Genomic DNA, 12549 nt, shown 5'->3' on the forward strand with positions numbered 1-12549 from the left:
GCCACAGCGCCATTTCCAGTTCTCTGTAGATAAGAGTCTCATGGACTTTCCTGCCCTGGCTGGCTTTGAACCGCAATCCTCAGATCTCAGCCTCCTGAATAGCTAGGATGACAGGAGTGAGCTATAGGCGCCCGGCTCATTTATTTTGTACAGGCAAGCAAATGAAAAGAAAGTAATCGTAGCACACACTTACATACAGAATACTTACACACTAAATTGTTACAATCACTGTTCTATCTCTGAAACTCACCATTAAGAAATCATAGTTTGGCTATTCGATAGATAAATAAACTGAGGCTAAGTAGTGTAATTACCTTGCCAAATACTAATTTGTAGGTGACTGAACCATGCTATTATTCCTAGTTTCGGAATCCAAAATCCACATTCTGTCTTCTATGTTGCTTTCCTAAATAAAACTAAAATCACAATGTACTTGATAGATCCTTTCATAGAGGTTTAAAAAAAATGCTTCTAATACAACATGTGACCTTTCAGTGGATTAAGCTTACTAGCCTTGTGCTAAGATTTCTGGTCATTGATTTACACAGTGTGGATTGTTACTTTGCTAGAAAGGAAAATCATACTGGGTGCCAGTGGCTCATACCTGTAATCCTAGCAACTCTGGAGGATGAGATCTGAGGATCATGGATCAAAGTCAGCCCAGGCAGAAGAGTCTGTGAGACTGTTTTTTTGTTTTCTTCCATGAGATTCTTATCCTCAATTAACCACCAAAAAAACAAAAAACAAAAAACCAGAAGTGGAGCTGTGGCTCAAAGTGGTAGAGTACTAGTCTTGAGCAAAAGAGTAACAGTGCCCAGGCCAAGTTCAAGCCCCACAACCAAAAAAAAAAAAAAAAAGCAAAATCAGATATTTGGGTTTGGCTCTGATTTCTAATTTCCAGAGAATTTTCTAAACACTTATTCAGCATTTGCCCACCTTACATGACAGAAGGTATTAAACAGAAGTTTCTAGGTCACTAGCACCTAGTTCCAAGCACCACTTGTGGGCTACACTTGTCCCAGCCTCCGATCATGACATCTGCTTCGGCTTGGTGAGTTAGTCTAGCACTAGATCACTTAATTACAGGGACAACAAAATAAATGCCATACCATAAAGCAAGACCCATAGTTCCACTACACTTTTAATGAACCTTGGATATAAATATTGTGCAGAGGTGGCAGACATGAAGGAAGTTCTTCTTTGTCTGAATAAGGTCTGTCTTCTTTAAATGTGAGGCAGCTGTTGGGAAGACGTACCTTTTACCTGAACCAGGTTATACATTAGTCTTGAGAGCAACATCAAAAGATTGAGGTTAAATTGCTCTTTTCCATCTTGACCATCCTCCGTCTCATGAGGAAAATCCCGGTGATCGCCCTGGAGAAGCAGATAAACGTGAAAGTCCAGAGCCAGCTCTGCCTGGAATGTGACAACATGGCTGTCTTTCCTTGTGCTTTCTGTGTGGGCATAAGGCCTAGATCTATGGCATATTTTAAAACTATAATTAAGAAAGAAATGCTGTAGTTATTTATGGTGCACAACTTGATATGTGTGCACATTGTGAAATGATTAAATCGATCTAGCATATTCATACACTTTCCTACTTTTGGTGGTGATTACATTTGAAGATTTACTCTCAGCAATTTTTGGTGACTACATTTGAAGATTTATGCTCATCAATTTTTAATTATGTATCACAGTACTGTTATCAACCATGGTTACTAAGCTGCAAAGATGATCTCTAGAAATTTAGTTGTCCTGTCTAAGTGAATATTTGTACCTTTCAACCAATGCCTTCTCATTCCATCTTCCCATCCAACAACTTTGTACATGATCTGCCATTGTTCTCCCTGCTTCCACGAATGTGGCTTCTTTAGGATTCCACATATAAGTTACTATCTTTCTCTGTCTGTTTAATTTCACCCCAGGTTCACTCATGTTATTAAAATACTCAGTTGTGGGGCTGGGAAGGTGGCTCAGTGGTAGAGTGCTTGCCTTGCATGCAAGAGGCCCTGGGTTCAATTCCTCAGCACCACATAAGCAGAAAAAGCCAGAAGTGGCACTGTGGCTCAAGTGGTAGAGTGCTAGCCTTGAGCTGAAGAGCTGAGGGACAGCACCCAGGCCCAGAGCTCAGGCCCCATGACTGGCAAAAAAAAAAAAAATACTCAGTTGTGAATCTGAGTGTGTGAGCACATTCCTGGGGTTCAGCTACTTGGGAAGTAGATATAGAAAGATCACACTAGAGACAAATAATGCAAGATGCTCTCTTCAGAATCAAACCGAGGCAACAGGCTTGGGTGCACAGCTTGTGAGCTCAGTGCCCAGTGTCCTTAGGGATGAGCTCATTTATACTCTCAGAACAGTGAACAAGGCTGTCCTCATTTGCTACCCACTGCAAACTTGTCCACCTGACTCATTAATAACACTCATTAATATCATGTACTTCATGCTGGTTTTAATTCACACTTCCCTGATAGTGATATTGATCACTTGTCCATACATCCATTGGCCTTTAGGTTGGTTTTAAAAATGCCGATATAAAAACGGGCTTTCACAACTTAGATCCCTCTCCTTCTCTGTTAATCCATCCTCTGTTATCCATCCTCGCTCAATGTCTTCTATTGTTCTCCCAGCTAGCACGGCCAAAAGAGCCCATGGAAGGAGCAAATCGCTCTGTGGTGTCAGAGTTTGTGTTCCTGGGGCTCGCCGGCTCCTGGGGTCTCCAGCTGCCGCTCTTCCTCTTCTCCGTGCTGTATGTGGCCAGCATGGCAGGGAACGCCCTCGCTGTCCTCGCGGTGGCCTTGGACCCTCACTTGCACTCCCCTATGTACTTCCTGTTGGCCAACCTCTCCTTCATTGACTTGGGTGTGTCTTGTCACTTCCCCCAAGATGATCTGCGACCTTTTCAGAAGACGCAAGGTCATCTCCTTCAGAGGCTGCGTCGTTCAGGTCTTCTTCATCCACATCATTGGTGGTGTGGAGATGGTGCTGCTCATGGCCATGGCCTTTGACCGGTACGTGGCCATCTGCCAGCCCCTGCACTACCTGACCATCATGAGCCCTCGGCTGTGTGCCTGCTTTCTAGGGGCCGCCTGGGTGGTGGGCCTTGTGCACTCAGTGGTGCAGCTGGCTTTTGTAGTGAATTTGCCTTTCTGTGGTCCTAATGTGCTGGACAGCTTTTACTGTGACCTTCCTCGGCTCATCAAACTCGCCTGCACAGACACCCACCGACTGGAACTCATGGTCTCAGCCAACAGCGGCTTCATCTCCATGGGCACCTTCCTCATCCTGATGGCTTCCTACGCTGTCATCATAGTCACGGTCCAGAAGCAGGCGTCAGCCGGCTCGGCCAAGGCCCTGTCCACACTGTCAGCTCACATCACGGTGGTCATCTTGTTCTTTGGCCATCTGATGTTCTTCTACACGTGGCCAAGTTCCTCCACACACCTGGATAAGTTTCTGGCCATATTTGATGCCCTTGTCACTCCTTTTCTGAATCCTATCATCTACATACTCAGGAATCAAGAGATGAAGGTGGCCATGAGGAGAGCCTGCAGACAGTTGCTGCGTTACAGGAAGATCTCTTAAGTGACCTTGTGAACATCCTCACTGAGCAGGGGAGTTCACTGCACGTCAAACTCAGGGCTATTCTTTCTTTTCCTCCCTTGATTTGATTACATACACTTCTATTTGGGAGGGAAGAAAAATACCTTCAGAAAACAAAGATGGAGTTACAAATGAAGTATTTATAAAGTTTATAATAATACCAAATTTTAATTTCTATGGAATAGTATTTATATGTAATAAACTCTTAGGCATAATGAAGATAAAAAAACTTATTTTAAGTCCTTCAAAAAGGAAATATTTTCTCCCCCTTGCATGTTTTTAAAAGCAATTTATCTTACATTCAAGAAGGTCTGCAGTACTTCATGAGGGTATTTATAATGGGTTATATATAAAGGGATATTGAACTAGGTCACCTATCTATCTCTGCAGCTAGCACCCATTCTTTCCCTTTTTGGGTGTGATTTGTGCAAGCTCAGATAGCCTAGGACTTTCTTTCCATATATATATATATATATATATATATATATATATATATATATATAATGTGTCTTTGAATAGAAGCTTCATGAGTCCTGTTTGGACTACCAAAGAAAATCTAATAAAATAGAATATCCTGCCTGATTGATAAATCATTTGATTTCCACTTTTCTTTTCTTTCTACCCCTTCCTTCAGCAAAAAAGCTCAGGAACAAGCCAAGTACCAGCGGGTCACACCTGTAATCTTAGCTATTCAGGAGGCTGAGATCTGAGAATTGTGGTTCTCAGCCCAGGCAGAAAACTCCATGAGACTCTTTTTCTTTTCTTTTCTTTCCTTTTTTTGTTGGTCCTGGGGCTTGAACTCTGGGCTTGGGCACTATCCCTCAGCTCTTCAGCTCAAGGCGAGCGCTCTACCGCTTGAGCTATAGTGTCACTTCCGGTTTTCTAGTGGTTTATTGGACTGGTACAAATAATAATAATAACAATAATAATAGCAACAACCAATGCAAAAGACAGAAAGGCTGGCAGTGTGGCTCATTGGTAGAGTGCCTGCCTTACTAGCAGGAAGCTTGTGTTCAAACCTCAGTACTGCAAAGAAATAATAACTCTTAATACTGAGTGCCAAATAGATCGGTTCAAAAGCTCTACCCATTAGGCTCATAAGATAAATCCTGTAACTGCTCTCTTTTTTTTTTTTTTTTTTTTTTTTGTATGTCATGGGGCTTGAACTCTGGGCCTGGGCGCTGTTCCTCAGCTCTTCAGCTCAAGGCCAGTGCTCTACCACTTGAGCCACAGTGCCACTTCCAGTTTTCTGGTGGTTCATTGGAGGTCAGTCTCACGGAGTTTCCTGCCGGGGCTGGCTTTAAACCGTGAGCCTCAGATCTCAGTCTCCTGAGTAGCTAGGATGACAGGCGTGAACCACCGACCCTTTACACTGTTCTTTTTTTATGAGAGCTTTTTTTATTTTATTATTCTATCCCATTTAATTTTTTTTTCTAGGAACACGGTTAGCAATGCATTGAATTTACTTTACAAGCCATCAGTAGACCACACTGAAGTTTAAAAATACTGCATTTGATCATAGACCAATTTGAATTTTGTTAAGAATCAAAAGCTGGGAGACTATTTTTAATAATAACCAAAAATTCTTCCTTTTCTTTCTGTTTCCTGATTTTTCCAACAATGGAAAATCAATCTCAATCTCTGTTTCTCTCTGGGTGTCCTTTTCATACACTTTTAAATGATACCAGCCTCACAAGGTCCTAGTGAGTGTTGTCATTCAAGAGCTCTCTAGTTCGGATTCACTTTTGTAATGTTTATAATATTAACAGTGCACAAAAATTGTAATATGGAGTCTAATCACCTTTACAAATAGTTAAAGTTAGCTACATTATTAGGAATAAAGTTTTCAAACTGTGATACCAAATTCCCTCCTCTTTCTTTCCTTCCCCAATTAGGAATTTAAGAATGTGATGCAAAAAGGTGCTTTTCTCATTGGAACAGAGCTCTGAGAGAACATGTTGCTTTATGCTGGACTCTAGACTTCGCGTTGCTCTGTCTTGGCCAGCACCGTGCCTTTGTGAGCCCACTGCTGTTCATGCTCTAGACACAGAGCTGACACATACCTCCACCATGTTGAAGCCTCACTGGATCTTCACCACCTGAATCACCAGCCAGACCAAAGAACTACGTCTTTGGAAGAATGAGCACCACACAAAGGAATTCTATGCTTCCATCAGAAAGAATAGCATCGCCCCATTTGTAAGGAAATAGAAAGACTTGCCAGACCCAATGAAACATAGATCCCATGGTTTCCCCTCATTTGTAATAGTTAGTGTACGTCTAGGATAGTCCTAACAGAGTTCCACAATAGCCCTATAGCTATGTGCATATGACATATAAGATGATGCTAAGCAGAATGAGCTCCAAGATAAAGAAACAAGAGGTTTTACTTTGTTGCTGTGGTTTTTAAAGTACTATGTGAAGTTACTTCTTTTGACTTTAGTTTTTTTCCCCCTGTGGTTTATCCCCTGTTGTCACTGTATTTGTTTTGGTGGCCTATGTCTTATATAAATATTTGTTTGAATTAGGGAAGGGAAGGGGAACAACAAAATGGTGAGACAAAGGGGAACGAATGCAACAGTGACACCAATGAGACACCATGTTGGAAATGATCTTTACAATTTGGGGGAAATGGAAGGAAAGTGGGAGAAAAACGAGGGAAGGGTAGCAAGTTTTGACAGGAAATGTACTCACTACTTTACATATATTTGTAAATCACCTCATCACCTTGACAATATTTAAAAAAAAAAAAACAGGTGAAAGAATAAACAAAAAAAAAAGTACATCCTGAGAAATAAGTGCCTGAAACTCGAGACCATTCAGACCCCAGTACATGCTCAATTTTCCCTAGATATACAAATTGGGCACAGGAAGAGATTAACAACCGATAATGAAGAACAATACTGATAACATACTGTAATAATAGTTTCATGAATGTGGTCTTTTTGTTCATTTCTAAGACATTCTATACAATATTTTCAGAGTACATTTAATTGCGGATAACTGAACCCAAGAAAAAGAAAACTAGCCAGGCACCAGTGGCTCACGTCTGTAACCCTAGCTACTCAGGAGGCTGAGATCTGAGGATTGTGGTTCAAAGCCAGCCTAGGCAGGAAAGACATGAAATTCTTATCTCCAATTAACCACCAGAAAACCGGAAGTGGCACTGTAGCTCAAGGGGTAGAACACTAGCCTTGAGCTGAAGAACTGAGGGACAGTGCTCAGGCCCAGAGTTCAAGCCCCACGACCAACCAAAAAAAGAAAAGAAAAGAAAAAGAAAACTAACATATTTCTAGATGCATGGTTAAGAGACATACAGTCATAAAGTAGTCCTGAACTAAGTCATTATGCTTCTGAAAAATTACCTGTAACTGCTCTGAGTGCTGCAGCTGAGCTCCATAGTTCCCAATGTTACTACATCACATGAATGCTTTCAGAGAAAACACTGGAGGGCAGAGGGAATCAATGCCAACTCCATCACACACCGACATCTCCATCACACACTGACATCTCCATCACACACTGACATCTCCATCACACACTGACACCTCCATCACACACCGACATCTCCATCACACTCTGTCATCTCCATCACACACCGACACCTCCATCACACACCGACATCTCCATCACACACTGTCATCTCCATCACACACTGACATCTCCATCACACACTGTCATCTCCATCACACACCGACATCTCCATCACACACCGACATCTCCATCACACACCGACATCTCCATCACACACTGACATCACCATCACACACTGTCATCTCCATCACACACTGACATCTCCATCACACTCTGTCATCTCCATCACATACTGTCATCTCCATCACACACTGACACCTCCATCACACACTGACACCTCCATCACACACTGACATCCCTATCAAGGCCTCACTGATATCTCCATCTTGGCTGCCCCACCTCGCAGGTGACACTCAGGTCACTGGCTAGTCTAAGGCACATGCTGGACTTGAACCTAAACATACCCAGTGCCCAGAGGTCAACAAACCTTTATTTTTTGCTGTTGCTTCGTTGTTGCTCTGCTTATAGTGAGAACCATTTGTGGTCCTTTTTTGTGGGGTTTAGGGATTTAAGACTCTTGTTTTCTACACAAGACCACTGTTCCACCAATTACAACATGTGTTCTCTCTTTAAGAAAGTATTCCAGGAGCTGGGAAGGTGGCTCAGTGGTAGAGTGCTTGCCTTGCATGTATGAGGCCCTGGGTTTGGTTTTTCAGCACCACATAAGCAGAAAAAGCCAGAAGTGGCGCTGTGGCTCAAGTGGTAGAGGGCTAACCTTGAGCTGAAGAGCTGAGGGACAGCGCCCAGGCCCAGAGTTCAGGCCCCACGACCGACAAAAAGAAAAAAAAAAAACAAAGACAAAAATGTGTTCCAAACCTGGTTTCACTGTTGGCAAAGAACCATGTAGGGCTTGCTCACTGCCTTGGGGCCCACACTCCACAGCCATGCAGCAGGTCTGTGCCCTGCATCACCCCCGACCTCTCAGAGTGGAGTCACTTCTCCCAGGACAGCACCTGAGTCCTCCTCCCCAGCTTTGGTTCCATTCCTTCAGCAAGGCTGGCACCCACAGAGCCATTTCCAGGAGCAGTTCAGACCCTGTGCTTGAGAATATTCTTCTCACGAGGGGAGAACTTGAACACCTCCCTACCCTCAGCTTCAGGGGCCTCTGCAAACCTAGATCAGCAATTCCACACCATCAAGCTGCTGTGGGTGTTCATCTGGATAACTTGTGAAGAGCACCTAGCTCCGCTTGGCCATTACTGTGTTCTTTTATGACAAATAAATGTATTTACACATTGTGTTTATGTGGTACCAAGGAATCAAACCCGGGGTATCATCTAGGCAAGCCCTCTCCCACTAAGCCACGTTCCTTGCCCAGCAGTACTGCTTGGTAACAAACGTATTCTCATTAGTATGGTCACTCTCCATGGTCCTACCTGCAGACCCTGCCTACTCCAGGGGAGACCAGCCTTGGGCTGGGGCCAGAACCCAGGGCTTCTACCCTGCTGGGCATATTCTGCCCCAAGCCAAGCCCCTAGTCCTTTTCTGTTTGTTTTGCATTTGAGCAGGTTCTCATCACCTTTACCTGGACTGGCCTCACACTACCGCCTTCCTGTCTCTCTATCTGGAGTAGCTACAATTACAGGCATGTGCCAGCACGTGCAGCCATAGCACCCCGGGCATGGTGATTGTCACCAAAGTAGCCTGGCTGCTTTTCAGCAAGTAGGTGTGGTCACTGTATTCACAGCAAAGCAGGAATTTGCTCTTAAGAGAGCTGTGGGGTGATTTGGGTAGAGTGCAACTGCCACCTAGTGTCACTTTTGAGAATGACCAACAGTCAATATGGCATGGGGGTTTGTCTGTGAGTGACAAGTGGTCAGCAAAGCATGGGGGAGAGACTAAGAGCACTTGGAATCCCACCAACACCATTCCAAAAACAAAGAGCAATGCCAGGCCCTGAGCTGACACAAGAGTTCCACTCCTTTCCTCCATCTGCACACTTGGGAGAGGCACTGTATTATGTCCTTGGCACATCCACATTTCTTATGGATGAAGCTGGCATCAGAGCATGCTCTTTGGGGTGTGAGAGCTAGCTAAGCTTTCAGCAATGAGCCTCAGGTTAGAATCCCAGGCAGGCCCAGTGCAGAGCCTCGGGGGTTGCTCCCTGTAGACTAGATCTGAAGGAACCGGGAAGAGCCAGGGGAGGAGCGCATGCTGGGCCGGAGAGCTGGGCAGTAGCTCACACAGTGGCTCACACAGGCTATGGAGAGGAGCAAGTGAAGGTAACAGAACAAAGACCAAGCTGGGCACTTGGTGGCTCATCCCTGTCATCCTAGTTACTCAGGAGGCTGAGATCTGAGGATTGTGGCTCAAAGCCAGCCTGGGCAGGAAAGTCCATGAGACTCTTATCTCCAATGAACCACCAGAAAACTGGAAGTGGTACTATAATTCAAGTGTTAGGACAATGTCCAGGCCCAGAGTTCAAGACCCATGACTGACAAGAAAGAAGGAAAGAAAGAATGAAGGAAAGAAAGAAAGAAAGAAAGAAAGAAAGAAAGAAAGAAAGAAAGAAAGAAAGAAAGAGGGAAGGAAGGAACTAAGACCCAGTCCAGACACACCAACAAGGGTTCTGCCAGCACCACAGAGAATTAGAAATTAGCATCAAGACTTTCCAAGTTAGTGTTCATGATTGCTTCTGTAGCACATAGGCTAATACTGGAAGACCCAGAAAGATCAGCATGGTCCCTGCTCAAGGTAGACATGAGAACTCTAGAGTGCTCACTGTTCACTGGCTGGCCTAAGCGTTAGCGGGGTTTGACTTTGTTTGCCTGTCTTTTCCTGACACTTCATAGCAAATATAAATTAACTATGCACATGATAAATTTACTGAATGCTAAAAGCCAAAAAAGATAGTGAACATTGCCATACATAGGAAGATTGTTAGATGTATTTGTATATTCCTATAGTACCTCAGTTGTGACTTTGTATTATACAAGCTTTCTCCTTGGGGGGGGGGGTTGGGGGGAGGCTGGGAAGGGATGGGAAGGGGAAACAAAGGAGGAGGCTACAATGCTTGATAAGAAATGTACTCATTATCTTGCCCAGGTAATTGTAATCCCTCTATACAGTATTTTCACAATAAAAATTTTTTTAAAAAGCTTTCTCCTTTGTTAACTACTCTGTTTTCTTAAAATCCTTGGGGAAGGGCCTCATGGCTCATACCTTTAATCCTAGCTACTCAGAAGTCTGATATCAGAGGATCAAGGTACCAAGCCAGCACAGGCAAGAAAGTCTGTGAGACTCTTATCACTAATTAAGCATCAAAAGAAGCCGGAAGTTGAACTGTGGGTCCTGTGGTAGAGTGCTAGCCTTGGGCAAAAAGCTCAGAGACAGCACTCAGGCCCTGAGTTCAAGACCCAGGACTAGCACACCGGCAAGCACATGTGCACGCATGCGCGCACACACAGACACAGAATCTATTATTTTACAGCTGGAGGTATAAGCCAGGTGCAGTATAATTGCCTAGAATACACCAGGTCCTCCTGGTCTAAATTCCCAACACTGAGGAAAAACTTGTATTTCTAGATTTATTTTTAATTATTATTGTCTACAGGCATTTAAAATGACAGTAATTGTTTTTAGAATACTAGAGCCAACCATCAGCTTCATTTACCCTCTGAGGCTCTGGCAAGTAGCATTAGAAAGTGGTCAACTCTCCTTCCATTAGCATTACCAATATTTATACATTTACACCACTTCTTGTATTTCTGTCCCTATCAGACATCAAATTGTCTGATTTATTTTATAAAAGATTATAGAACAGCCTGGACTAGAAAACTAAAATGTGTTAGTCCTCTTAGGTTAACACACTGCCTTAGCAGCTGAGTAACTCACCTATATGTACAGCTCTGGAAGATGGAAGTCCAGCGACGGAAATGGCATCTAATCCAGGCTCCTCTTGGCTCCTCGCCAGGCTTCCCATTTCGTGTTTTGTTTTTGCCAGGGCCTTGTGCTTCTTTGGCTGGCACTCTACCACTTGAGCTACCCCTCCAGCCTAGCTTTTTGCTGGTTGTTATTGCTCAAGACCAGGGCTGGCTCTCTACCAGTTAAGCCATGCCTCCAGCCCCGTCATAATTTTAAATTCGGAATAACGTATAGATTTTGCTGAGACCTCCATGTTACATGCAGGAATACCCTGGAGCGCCTCCCCCGCCTTCCAGCCCCACACACACCCTGCTTCTCTCCTGTAGCTACCCTGCACCCCTACAAGGGAAGGCGGGGTCTGCCCAGCCCGGGCGGGGAGCTGGCCAGGCCCTGCCTGGCGCCCAAGGCCTTCACCTTCGTTTGCTCTGGACCTTGGCATCAGGGCCTGGGGCTCGGCTGTGCACCTCTGCCTAGGCTGCACTCGGGACCGCCTGCGCGGGCTGGCTTCGAACTCAGCTTCGGGAGGAGTGAGGATCCCGGCGGAGCGGCCAGGCCCGGCCTCCTTGAGGGGCCTTAATCCACCTTAGCCAGGGGCGCGGACGCGACCTGAGAGCCCGCCAGGCCTCCGCGAGGCGGGCGGACCGACAGCCCTGACCGAGGACGAGCCCGGGCACCGAGACCCGGCTCGGGCGGATCCGAGATGGGCAGCGGCCACACGGGCGTGGGCAGCTCGGGCACTGCTCGCCGCTGTCCCAAAGCCTCCTCCCGGAGGACAGAGCCGGAGACCGGCCGCCCGCGGGCGAGGCGGTGCGGAGGTCCCGGTGAGGCCGGGCCGAGGCCTGGTGAGCGCGGAGGGGCTGGGCCGAGGCCTGGCCAGCCCGGAGGGGCCGAGGCCTGGCCAGCGCGGAGGGGCCTGGCGCAGGGGCAGCGCGGAGGGGCCGAGCCGAGGCCTGGCCAGCGCGGAGGGGCCGAGGCCTGGCCAGCGCGGAGGGGCCGGGCGCAGGGGCAGCGCGGAGGAGCCGAGCCGAGGCCTGGCCAGCGCGGAGGGGCAGCGCGGAGGGGCCGGGCCGAGGCCTGGCCAGAGCGGAGGGGCCGGGCGCAGGGGCAGCGGGGCGCTGACAGAACCGGACGCTGACAGACAGAACCGGACACTGACAGACAGAACCGGACGCTGACAGAACCGGACGCTGACAGAACCGGACGCTGACAGACAGAACCGGACGCGCGGCGGGGGGAGGGAGGCTCCTGTGTCGCGGAGGGGAAGCCGCGCGGCCGGGAGGAAACGAGGGGTCCCGGTGGCCCGGGGCGGGCACAGCGGCGCCCCGCAGCGAGGCCGGGTCGCTCCACCTGACCCGCGCCGGGGCGCCAGGAGCGCAGGGCAGCGGGGGCCGCGGAGGACCGCGGCTGGGTCTGCGCCCCGCCCCGGCCCCGCGAGCCCCGCCCCGGCCCGCGAGCCCCGCCCCGCCCCGCCAGTCCCGCCCCGCCCCG

At 47.0% G+C, this 12549-nt stretch overlaps 1 protein-coding gene and 1 pseudogene across 2 annotated transcripts in view; one reads left to right on the forward strand and one right to left on the reverse strand.

Annotated features, from left to right (window-relative positions):
- Positions 1–11720, reverse strand: part of LOC138816153 (olfactory receptor 4F3/4F16/4F29-like) — a 54769-nt gene extending 43049 nt beyond the window's left edge. The window contains exons 1-2 of one of the 2 annotated variants that reach the window (XM_070005691.1): positions 11032–11720; positions 1257–1374 (exon numbers count right to left, since the gene is read on the reverse strand). The gene's annotated coding sequence lies outside the window, so the exon portion shown is untranslated. The remainder of the gene's footprint in view (positions 1–1256; positions 1375–11031) is intronic. The other variant, XM_070005690.1, reaches the window with a different exon arrangement.
- On the forward strand, positions 2652–3674 carry LOC138816155 (olfactory receptor 4F3/4F16/4F29-like; annotated as a pseudogene).
- Positions 11721–12549: the final 829 nt, after the last annotated feature.

The sequence above is a fragment of the Dipodomys merriami genome, unplaced genomic scaffold (assembly GCF_024711535.1).
Source record: "Dipodomys merriami isolate MVZ:Mamm:240054 unplaced genomic scaffold, mDipMer1.0.p SCAF_69, whole genome shotgun sequence".
In the NCBI taxonomy this organism is placed as follows: Eukaryota; Metazoa; Chordata; class Mammalia; order Rodentia; family Heteromyidae; genus Dipodomys; species Dipodomys merriami.